This window comes from Cherax quadricarinatus, chromosome 22 (assembly GCF_038502225.1).
Source record: "Cherax quadricarinatus isolate ZL_2023a chromosome 22, ASM3850222v1, whole genome shotgun sequence".
Classification (NCBI taxonomy): Eukaryota; Metazoa; Arthropoda; class Malacostraca; order Decapoda; family Parastacidae; genus Cherax; species Cherax quadricarinatus.
In genome coordinates, this window is record NC_091313.1 from 45,044,976 (window position 1) to 45,058,303 (window position 13,328).

A 13,328-nucleotide genomic window follows, 5' to 3' on the forward strand; every position below is an offset into this window, starting at 1 on the left:
CAGCACTGGCTCACAAACAGTCAAGCTGGGATAGCCCAATTGCTGAAAAGGTGCTTGCCAACATGCTCAGGGCTGCAACATCAGATAGGGAGATTGCCCGTCTCCAGGCTGTGAGTGCACATCACTCCAGGGACTTCCTCCAAACAGTTCCCATATCGGCAATGGGAACGCGACTCGAGCCTAAGACCCTCCGTATTGCAGTGGCTCTGCGCCTTGCTGCCCCAATTCACACAGAATATATGTGTATTTGCGGCGAAGTGCAAGCAGACCAATACGGTCTACATGGTCTTAACTGTTCCAAAACCAAGGGCTGGCATGCAAGACACAATGAGGTCAACGACATCATTAAGAGAACCCTTGCTACAGCTGGATGCCCTGCCGAGAGGGAGCCACGATCACTTGCAGCAAACAATACCCACAACCCAGCAAACTGACCCGACGGGATCACCATCTATCCTTGGAAGAATGGCAAGCTCTTAGCATGGGACTATACCTGTGTGTCCACACTGGCTGACACCTATATCCATCACAGTGTGGGGCGACAGGGAGGAGCTGCTGACCACAGGGAGGAGTACAAGATCAGCAAGTACAGGGACATTAGCCAACAGTATCAATTTGTCCCTGTGGGATCAGAGACCTTGGGATCATGGGGAAAAAATGCCACACGTTTCCTTAAAGAATTGGGTTCCAGACTCATCGACACCACCAGGGACCCAAGGGCAGCCACTTTCATGTTCCAGCGCCTCAGAGTCGCCATCCAGAGGGGAAATGCTTGCTGCATACTTGGCTCACGTCCAGCCTCGGAGGAGCTGGAGGAAATTCATCATCTTTGATACATTGTGCCATTGTATTCATGTTTATGTTTTTTCTGTAAATGTATTTTGTTTATTAACATATATATATATATATATATATATATATATATATATATATATATATATATATATATATATATATATATATATATATATATATATACATATATATGTATATATATATATATATATATATATATATATATATATATATATATATATATATATATATATATATATATATATATATATATATATATATATATATATATATATATATATATATATATATATATAATTATATATACACACATATATATATCTATATATATATATATATATATATATATATATATATATATATATATATGTATATATATATATATATTTTTTTTTCAACAAACCGGCCGTATCCCACCGAGGCAGGGTGGCCCAAAAAGAAAAACAAAAGTTTCTCTTTTTTAAATTTAGTAATTTATACAGGAGAAGGGGTTACCAACCCCTTGCTCCTGGCATTTTAGTCGCCTCTTACAACACGCATGGCTTACGGGGGAAGAATTCTGTTCCACTTCCCCATGGAGATAAGAGGAATTAAACAAGAACTAGAAAGAAAATAGCAGAAAACCCAGAGGGGTATGTGTGTATATATACGCTTGTTCATGTATGTGTAGTGTGACCTAAGTGTAAGTAGAAGTAGCAAGACATACCTGAAATCTTGCATGTTTATGAGACAGAAAAAAGGACACCAGCAATCCTACCATCATATAAAACAATTACAGGCTTTCGTTTTACACTCACTTGGCAGGACGGTAGTACCTCCCTGGGCGGTTGCTGTCTACCAACCTACTACCTATATATATATATATATATATATATATATATATATATATATATATATATATATATATATATATATATATATATATATATATATATATATATATATATATAAATAGAAGTAGAAGTGATGCAATGTGGGAAGAGTATATGGAGGAAAAGAGAGAGGTTAAGAGAGTGGTGAAGCAATGTAAAAGGAGAGCAAATGAGCCACTGGAACAGAAAACTAGCTGCCCTGGGATCCCTAGTTACCCTGATGAGTCTTTTTCCCAGCTCCTTAAGGAATTTAGATGCAGTCTTTTCCCATGAGCCAAGGGTCTCCGAGCCTATGGGAACAAACATATAATGATGGGCAAGTTCTCCATATTTTCTAGACTTTTGGGACTCCCTGAAGCTGGCAGCTGCCCCTCCTTCCTCCCTGGTGTATTGGAGATAGGTATCAGCCAAGGTAGATGCACATGTATAATCCCACACTACCTGCTTCCCATCTGTCCAGGCTTGAAGTGTGATACCATCTGGACGCTTCTGGCTGCCATCAGAACTGCATAGCTGGGGTGGCTCCCTTACTGCTGGGCATCTGGCTGTTGTGAGGCTCCTCTTGATAATGTTATTAACCTCCTCATGTCTTGCAATCTTTCCCTCGGATTTACGGCACATATACACCTGTGTTCGGCGACAATAGGGGCGGCAAGTCGAAGGGCAACACCGATGCGGATGATCTGTGAATCGAGGCGTGTGCCAAGGCTGGAGATGGGAACAGCCAACAGAAAATCCCCTGCATGATGTGCTCTCACTGCCAGGAGGCGGGCTCTATCCTTCCCTGACACACTCTGAAGCATTGTTCAGGATATATTTTCCACTATTGGACCATCCCAGTGCGATTGTTTGTAGTTGTTGGGGGCAGCAGGTCTGGTTTCAGAGCCAGTTAGATTATCCCAGATCATGGCTCCGTCAATGAACTTTTGGTCCTGGACTCCAGTCTTGTCCCTAAGATGTTCAGGGAGAATCGCTGCTACAAGCCCTCTGGATGCAATACATGAGGACAGAAAAGCAGGTAGCGCAATCTGTGATGACTTGTGGACACCAATGCCTCCTAGTCTGACTGGAAGTGTAGCCTGGTTCCACTGCCCGTCTTCTAGAGTAAGGTTAAGTACTTTCGTAAAAATCTGCCTCAGGATACTGTCATATTCGTGCAGTATAGGGTTATCATATGAAGGTGCACATCTTAGGAAATTTGTCAACCTGGGCAGACTCAAGCACTTTGTGAGAAGGTACAAGGCATCGTGGGTGTCAAGATTGCCTATTCGTTGCTCCATTCTCCTTAACTCTTCCAATTTCTTCCTGAGAATTGTGTCAATGGCATTGCTTCCCAGAGGTGCTCCTAGCAAGACACTGTTTGTGGGGGCAATGACTGCTGCTCCTGGTAGTTTTGACCTCACTGCATTTATCACTTGTTGATTGACTGAGATGATTTCACATTTGAATGGATTCAGGATGAGACCCATTTCCTGTCCCAGTGTCATTACCTGTGTAAGATCATGTAGGAGGGACTCCTTTGTACCTGCTAGTGTGCCATCATCTAGGAACCAGATGTTTAGCTCCCTGGTCAGTCTGACTGATTTCCCTAACTGCTATACAGAAGAGAAATGGTGCAAGAGGATCTCCTTGTTGGACACCTTCCGATGATGTGATTTCATGCTCTCCAAAGAGAAGAATTGATTCCTTGCTTACCCAGCTGCAACAAAAGGTAAAAGACCAGGGAAATGTTCTTGTACTGCTGCTAATACCACGTCTCTTTTCAGGAGATTGAATGCATTCTTGAAATCTAATTTTACCACTGCATTGTCCTCAGGCAGGTTGTTGATATACGCCCTTGTTGCATGAACCGCTGCTTCACTTCCTTGAGAGACCCCAAAGCCAAGCTGGTTTGGTTGAAGCATCATGGCTGCCTGTGCACGAATACTTCGGACAGCAGCTTTGGATACGAGGCGGCGTAACGTGTTGCCTACTGCAATTGGCCGAATTCCTCCATCTTTTTTTTAAGTGCACAAAGTGTTGCACCAAAACAAAAAGGTCTAATTTCATCAGGAATCAGACTGGCCAAGGAATTGTTGACGAACCTTGTGATCTCTGAAAGCAGCGTCTCTGCAATTTCCCCAACAACTGGATTAACCATTTCCTTTAAATGCTGTGGCCTTATTCCAGTGTAACCCCCAGCAGAGCCCGATGGGAATGACATTATTGCTTTGTAAATGTCTGAGTCTTCCACTATTAATGGTTCCACACACACACACACACACAAACACGATCAGTGAAGAGGCGGGGCCAGGAGCTCGGACTCGACCCCCGCAACCTCAACTAGGTGAGTACAACTAGGTGAGTACACACACACACACACACACACACACTTACATATATATATATATATATATATATATATATATATATATATATATACATACATACATATATATATATATATATATATATATATATATATATATATATATATATATATATATATATATATATATATATATATATATATATATATATATATATATATATATATATATTTATACATATGCATGAATAACTTTGTCTGGTTCTTGACCAAGCACCGACAGAGTTATTCACACTCTCTCTCCCTTAGTGCTGTGCTTGCCAATTTCTTCGTGGAAAGCTTACAGACAAATATATTCGGCACCCTCATTCCCATCACCGTTACCTGGCTAAGACACATTAATGATATATTGGTTTTCTCTCCAAGACGTCTCAATATCCAGATCTTCCTCAACAAGACCAATGCAGCCGAACTATCATTAAAGTTTACTCTTGAACTCGGAAAAGATGGCAAGCTTCCTTTCCTCGACGTCCTCCTGTGCAAATCTTCTGACAGTGAAAAACTTCTCTTCAAAGTTTATAGAAAACCTACCTACAAGGACGATCTTATACCCTTCTCCTCTTCAATGGGGGCTCCTTCAAGTGACGAAGAGGCTCTTGGTATAAGGTATTAGACCCTTTGGCCTCCTTCCTCAGACTGAATCTAATTACCCCCAAGCCTCCCTTCTCTATCCCATCCTCCCCATCCCCCCTTTTTTCCTTTTCCTGTCCCCTCCCAATCCTCCTTTTTCCCCGTCCCGTTTGTAGCCTCTGGAATCCTCCCTCTGGCATTATTGATTCTAGGTAGGGGGAAGTGTGCCGGGGTTCATCCTGCTCCTTGAGGTTCCCTGGGTGTGGTGTAGTTTGTCATGGAATCTGGATTGTCTGGAGGCGCCCTGCTCCCTGGATTTACGAGAGGTAGGTGGGGTGCCCCGTAGGTGACGGGTGCATCTCCAGAGGCTGCCTGTCGGTTCTGGGAGGTGGCAGCCAAAGGAGATATGCTTTGTCCGCTGAGGTGGCTCGGTAGATGTGAGGTTGTTATCCTGAAGCGCTGGTTTACAGCCCTTCCATGTCTTCTAGTGACTGTTCCTTCCTTTTTTCCATGCCTTCCAGTTGCTGTCCCTCTTTTTTTTCCTTCTTTCTTTTTTTTGTTTTTAAAATAATAATAAGAAAGAAGTACCATCAACATGGAGTCTTCTTTCTGTGATAACCCTCCTCCTCCTAAGCCCCTTTTTGTTACTGCGTCCTGTTCTGACCTGGCTTCGCTATTGGACCATTATCCACACTTTTCTCATACCCTGTACCTTCTGCTGGTGATGCTTCGTCACCTGCTCCAGGTGCTGAGGCTCCGCCCATTTCTAGTGCCTCTGCCTCTTGCATGCCTTAACTATGCATCCGGCTTCCCTGAATACTGTGCAATGGTTATCGGATCGTCGGATCGCCCACCTTCCACAGGTCGGACCACCCAAGTAACTATGCCTAAACATTCCAGACTATTTACTGACGACGATTCTTCGATGTCTACTCATTCTACCCAAAAGCGACCTTTGTGACACCCACTTCCTGTACGCACCATGTTTACATGTATGCACTGGCCTAAATTCTTTTCCCTTCAACCGACATCTCTAACTGATTATCTTTCAGACCATAGTATTGGTAAAGCTCTTTTACAACAGGCTGGCCAAAATATATCTTTTCACCCTCGTTGAAGTGGTGCGCGCATCATTACAGTTCAGAATACAGAACATGCTCATAATCTTTCTCATCTTACTTCTAATGATAACATTCCTGTCACAGTTCACAAGCAAGCTACTCTCAGTTTTTGCAGTGGTACAGTGGTTTTACTGCATACCATTGTACAGTGTGACTTTCTGTCTGCGGTGATGATATTTGGAAGCAATTAGCTCTTCAGGACCTTCCAATTCTCATAGTGGATACATATGTCCTGCCTACTCGTGGGCGGAGGCGCTTTTCCAGTAACACTGCCCACTTAACCTTTGACTGCCATAAACTCCCGTCCTCCATTTATATCGTAGGCCATCGCCTAGAGGTCTGTAAAGTGGTCCCTATTCCCCAAAAGTGTCGAAATTGTTGATGCTCCTGACACCCTGATAAATACTGCAGATCTGCGGTGGAGTACCTGGTCTGCGTTGCCACGGATCTTGCTGATACATCTTGCAGTCTTCTCCCCACTTGTCTCAATTGCAATGAACCTCATCCTTCTTTTTCCTACCGATATCATGTCTATCTTAATGAACGAGAAATCTGTTGTCTTAAGGAGATCGAAGGTCTTACTTATGCTATGGCTGTCTCTCGGCTCCGCCTTCAGGGGAATCTTCCTCGTGTTCCTTATTCTAGAGAAGCTAGATCTCCAACCATAGTCCCTCCCCTACCAACTCCTCCGGTATCGTGTCTTCCGGGGTCACCCCTGTCTCTGATTCTTTTGAAGTTTTACCCTCTGAAACCCCCATCTTCTCAACTATTCCTCTCTTCTTCTCGCCCGCTAGTTTCTCAGTATGCAAGGCCTTGCACACCTGCATCTTCACGCCTATCACCTGCAAAATTGAACCTGTCTCACAAGCCCAAGTCTCCTCACATTCCACCGGTGCTTACAATTCCCCAACAGCTTTTCTTTCCACCTCAGCACCTAGTTCTTACTCCCTTTCTAACTTTCACACTAAGGTGGAGGTTCACTCCCCGTCATGTGGTCCCCTCTTCTCCTGTGACCCCCCAGACTTCTTTCCCAGTCACCTTACAGCCTCGTTCCTCTCCTGTTCCACTGCAGGACTCTTCTCTTCCCCCAGCGCATCTCTCCAGGTTTATACTCCCCTCCCCTCTCATACCTCTTTGGTTCCCTACATAGTCTCCCTGGTCTCTACTTGCTCTACCTCACCTGTTTCTGAAGTCATGGTATCAGCATCCTCCTTGTCTGCTGAGACACTTGATGCTATCTCCGACTTTATTGCTGATACGATGGACACTTGTGAGCCTCCTTCTATCCCTTCTTATTTTTCACAACCCTAGCAGAAATCTTTTCCTTCAACCATTCAGATTCCTCCTTGCTTACATGCTTTCTGTTGCTTCCACGCATTGACTTCACTGACCCTAATAGCACATAAATTTTACAGCTTCTTATTGTTGGCTTACCTGTCTTTGTGAATAATGACTTATTTCCAATGGAATATTCGTGGCCTCAGGGGTAATTGGGGAGAGTTCCAGGTGTTGCTCTCCCAGTTTTCCTCACTATGTGTGGGGTTACATGAACCCAAAATTCGCCCCGTTTCAGGCTGTGCTCTTGCATTCTTCTGATCCCTTTCCTGATGACTCGTTTAATGAATGCACTTCTTGTGCCCGTTGGTATACCATATCAAGAAATCTTTGATCGTTCTCTGCTGCGTTATACTGCAACCAGTATTTATTTGCACAGATGGAACACAGTTTGCTCTCTATATCTCTCTGCTTCCCGTACATTCTGTATTTAGGATATTGCGCTCTTGATCTCTTCTCTGCCGTCGCCCATCTTCTTGTTAGATGATTTTAACGCTCACCATCATCTTTGGGGAGTGTCCCACTGTGACTCTTGTGGTGATCAGTTGGAGACTCTTCTCATTTCTCATCTTCTTCATGTTTCAAATGCGGGTGTTCCCACTCATTTTGACTCACATTCGGTCTCACTCTTGCATTGAGCTTTCTGTCTGCTCCTCGTCAATCGCACTTGATTACATTTGGTCTGTTCTCCTAGATTTGCACGACACTGATCACTTTCCTATTCTTTTTACTTCTAGTATGTATTCCTGACTGTCTCATAGCCCCCGTTGGCAATTTGGACGAGCGAATTGGGACTTATACTTTCACCTTACTGCTTTATGTGGGAACCCTTCTTCGTCCTCTGTTGATGAGTTGGTGCACCAGTTTTCGACCTTCGTTTTGACTACAGCATCATGTTCTATTCCTCTAACCTCAGGCAGGCATTCTCAGTTATGCATGCCTTGGTGGTCTCCTGCGTGTGCCCATGCAGTGTTTGAAACGTGCTGCGTAGGGCCGTTATCAATATACTCGGACCCCAGATCGTCTTTTGGATTTTAAGCAGGCAAGGGCAGTCACTCACCACCGCGTCATACACGACGGTAAAGGCACCTGTTGGCAAGACTACGTGTCTGCCATTACCTCGACTTCCCCTATGTGTATGGTTTGGTAGAAGGTATGGAAGTTGTGTGGCAAGTACGCTCCGGACCCAGCACACGTTTTGCGGGTTGCTGGTGATAGTGTTGTGGAACCTCTTGAAGTTGCCATGGAAATCGGGAACTATCTTATCCGTGTTTCCCAAGGGCTTCACCTGTTCCTCGTTTCTCGCATCTAAGACTACCAGGGAGCAATTGCCCTTGGATTTCTCTTCTAATAGAATGGAGCCGCATAAAATACCTTTCATTCTCGTTGAGCTAGAGTCCACGCTTCCTGCTTGCCGGTCATCGGTAGCTGGGCCTGATGATAATCATATCCGTATGCTACAGCATCTGCATTGTACAGCCCTTACAGTTTTTTTGCGTCTTTTCAATCTTATTTGGATGCGAGGGGTTCCCCCTCAACAATGGAAGTCTGCCATTGTACTACCGTTTTGCAAACCAGGCACCTCGGGGCTTGATAACTCTCACTATCATCCCATCACTCTGACTAGTGTAGTCTGCAAGGTGATCGAACGACTGGTAAATAGACGTCTGATATGGTATTTGGAGACTCATAATAGTCTTTCTTCTCACCATTATGGCTTTCGCAAGAGCCGCTCTGCTTTGGACCCTTGCTCCACTTAGAAATGTATGTGCGAAATACATTTGCTAATAAACAATCTGTCCTAGCAGTCTTTTTTGATCTTGAGAAGGCTTGTGACATCACTTGGAGTTATAAAATCTTAGCCCAGGCCCACTCCTTAGGCCTCCACAGTAATCTACCAATCTTCCTTGCTACTTTCTTATCTGACAGACATTTTCGTGTCCGTGTTGGCGCCTCGCTTTCCTCAGACTTTGTTCAGGCCGAGGGAGTCCCACAAGGTTGCGACCTTAGCACTAACTGTTTTCTCTTGCCTATAAATGACCTACCTTCCGTTCTTCCATCGCATATATGGTCTTCACTTTATGTGGATGACTTCACTAAGCTTACTCAGGCACTGACTGTACCCTGGTACCGGCCTCCCTTCACGATGTGATTGACTGAATTTCCCATTCTTCAACTTCTAATGGATTTAAATTTTCTAGTACGAAAACCAATTTCATTACCTTCACTAGACATCCTTTTGTCCCAGATATTTCATTTTATTTAAAAGGGTCACGTATTCCAGAATATGATACGGTCAGGTTTTTTGGCCTTCTCTTCGATCGCTGGTAGACATGGAAACCTAACATTTCCTCTTTGAAGGCAGCTTGCCTTGGTCGGCTGAATCTCCTTAAAATTTTTGCGCATCGTTAGTGGGGAGCAGATCGCCGGACTCTTCCCTGTTTGCATTCCACCCTACTCTTGTCCAAGTTGGATTATGGCAACCAAGTCTATTCTGCGGCTTCTCCTACAACTCTTTCTAAGTTAGATTCCCTTCATCATCAAGGTCTGCGTTTATGCCTTGGTGCCTTTCGTTCATCCCCTGTTGAAAGCCTCTATGCTGAGGCGAATGATCGTTGTGATGCTCATTGCCTTCGTTACCTTGTCTGCTCTCATGACCTTAGTGTTCCTTCTACGTATATGTTGGTCTCAGATGTTAGTAGAAGCCCATTATTTGTTCGGCGCCTCTGCTTACTCAGACCATTTTCTCTTTGTCTTGGCTCACTCCAGTCTTCTCTTCAGCTGCCTCCCTTGTATTTTCGTTTAGTGTCTGCCTTTTCCCTTCCTTCATTGGAGGTTCCAACAGTAGATTTGTGCACCAAAGCTCTCCTACCTATGACTACTTCCCGCTCTTTTTCTTGATCACTTCTGGTCGCATGCTCATTCCGTCACTGTTTATACAGATGGTTCAAAATCTTCTGATGGTGTTCGGACGATGTTGTCCGAGGTCATTTGTTAGACTCGGCTAGTATTTTTACCCCAGAGTTGTATGCCATCCTCATAGCACCTCTCCGTATTATATATGTGTGTGTGTGTATCCTTTGACGTTTGTGATCATTTCAGATTCCCTCAGAGCTTTACAAGCCATTACACAACTTGATTTCCCTCATCTATTGGTCCTTCATATTCAACTATAGTTGCGCCATTTGGCTAGCAAAAACAAAAACGTCGTTTTCTGTTGGGCCCCTGGACACGTTGATGTGCATGGCAATGAACAGGTGGATGCTGCTGCACAGTCCTATTGAGGTATTCCGTTCAGGGATTATTTTACAGTCATCTATTCCCGGTTTTGTTGGTGTTGGCAACAACGGTTACCAGACATGCACCATAACAAAGTGGACTCTATTAAACTGCTTTTAGTTTTGTGGCCATCTTACCACCATTGCCATACCTGGGAAACTGCACTTTCCCGTCTCACCATCGGCCATACCCACCTTACCCATGGGTACAACATGGAACAACATGGAACAACACCTTTTTCTTCTCTGTGAGGTTTGTCAGGTCCCTATTTCGGTTCTTCACTTTCATGTGGATTGCCCGGTTTACCAGGAAACTCACATGATTTACCTCCAATGCTGCCGCCACCCTACCGCTCATACTTCGTCTTCCATTCTTGCAGACGGCCGTGCCTTTGACTTGAGAGCTCTTCACATCTCCCTCCTTGTTTTCTTGAAGATGAATGTATTTACATAACACAAGCCTTTACACGTCTTCAGTTTCCATCTTTCTTCATCCGAGATTGCAGACTCAAGGCACAAGCTATCCACAACAAACCGCCCATGGAACAGCCCTCAAAGCAGTTTATAGTGCTTCCATGTGGTGATGTTGCCACGAATACTCGCCAGGCGCTTGCTAAGAGTAACATAAATCTTTCCACTATAAACATATCTATCATAGACCTCACTATGAAACGTAATACCACACCTCTAACTTTCACAGCAGGTGTCTACACCATCCCTGTGGATTTTGTCCAAAGAAATATGTAGGCAAAACAAGCAGAGATCTTGAGGTCCACCTGAACGAGCACGGAAATGCCAGTGTTACGCAGAAAAGTGGGACACCTGGGGGCTAGAGCCTTGTCTAAGGGCAAAGGTAAAAGTTACACACATCTCAAGCATAAACAGGCCACCCAGGGCTATCCCAGTCAAAACAGAAAGCGCTAAACCAGTATTAGTTATTTCAATGGGTTGGTTAATAGAGGGTTAGGCAAAAAAATCCTAGTTAGGAAAATATATTTATTTATTCAACATAACACTATATACACACTCTAGAAAACACTTTCATGTAACTCCTATCCTAAACGCCCACATAGCGGGCACAAGAAGCAGGCGGCTGGCGGTCCAGTAGCCATAACACTGGCCTAGTCAGTGCCAGGCCTTCACTACTCCAATATCAACCCCATTTCTTATTTCCTCACTCATCCCACAGCACCCTGACCATGTCAGAGCCTAGGTGAGCATACAGGTAAGCCATAGAAGAGCCTATGGCTTAAGTTAGCTAAACAAAAGGAGTACACAACTACAAACTTAGCTTGAATACACAGCAGCTCCAACGCCAGCCTACATGCCATGCTGACTCCACATGACTCCTCCCAGCCACACTTACCCCGCATACCCAAACACAGTTGGAAAATGAATACCTAGCAGGATTTCTTTATAATTACCGTTAGAGTACTTTTCAGTACCCCCAAATGCATATTATGAATTATAAAATTATTCTTTACAATTATAACATTCATACTATTATGGCACACTTCTCCACTATACATACATTGCAATGTCATGCAGAACCCTGCATAACACCCCCACCGCCAGACCAAAGGTCTCACTCTGCTAGCGGGGTCCCTACGGACACCGCTAGGCAAAAGGAAAAAGAAAAAAAAAATCCCCCATTAAGGTCTGAGGCAATGGGCAAAATGATAACTGGTGAATGACCACCATTCAAACACAGTGTTTTGGTACTACAAGTATGCAATATAAACAAACTGAAGTACTAGACTGCAGACATGTGAAACTCACCGAACCTAAAAGTGATCAAGTTCTATGCCAAACGAGCCCACAGTCACGCTCTTAGACAAATGTGTCAAGAAAAGGCACCATCACAACACAGCGCTGGCCAGGCACCGGCGTTGATGCATTTTACCTAAATTGCATCAAACTTATAAACGAGCAAGTTAACTTTGTACATAAGTGCCCCTGAGGAATGCCGTTTTATGAAGTAACACCAAAGCTCAGTATGTTGCAAGGCAGACCAAACTGTAGGTGCCACCAAAAAAACCTTTTAAACAGTAAGTACATTTTCCAGGAGTTCAAAGAAAAGTAAAACAGATTTTACATCTTAAATTCTACTTAGAAAGCAACATCACATTATCACTCCCATCTCACAGCAATCTTTAGTAAACAAAACTGGTTCCCCATGACACACCTCTGCGAGAATCAGGAGAGGCACAGGAGGGGGGAAAATTATCAGGCCCCAAAAACAACGGGTGGATAGTCACATAACGTGTTGGTGGGACTGTGGCCGTAAAACTCTGGGGTCATCATTGAAGACCCCCAAAAGGTGGACCTCCCAGGCCGACACCTTCATGTCATTCCAAGGACCCTGGAGTCACCCCAGTGGTGACCCAAAAAGGAAAAATTGAAGAGTTCTGGAGAACCAAAACACCTCGGATCAAGAGACATGACCCAACAAGTGGAGGGCATCACCACCAGCCCCACATTCACTAAAACGTTACGTCCAACAGTCCCTATACCAACATAAAACAGAGGCGAGGCATTCCAGCCAACACCTAAAAAAACGTAGCATACCTTACATAGGCATGGCACTTGATGTGACTACCCCTGAAAACACACACACACACTAGGGAATCCTGATACCTCCAGCTCCAGCTCAACCTGCCCTTCTCCTTTGGGTGGTCCAGGGTTCTATCTACTCGTCTAATGCAAATCACTGCAAAATAAGAATAGATAAGTGATGTGTGCACTACATCGTGCACTTTAAACACAAGACAAGGCATCAGCAACCACATTCTCCACTCCCTTCACATAATGAATCACAAGATTAAGAGGTTGGAGAAACAAGGCCCACCTCGTAAGTCGCTGATTGTGGTTCCTCATTAAGTGAAGGAAACGTAAAGGATTATGGTCACTATACACAGTTATAGGGTGAACTGATGATGATATATACTTCTCAAAATGTTGCACTGCC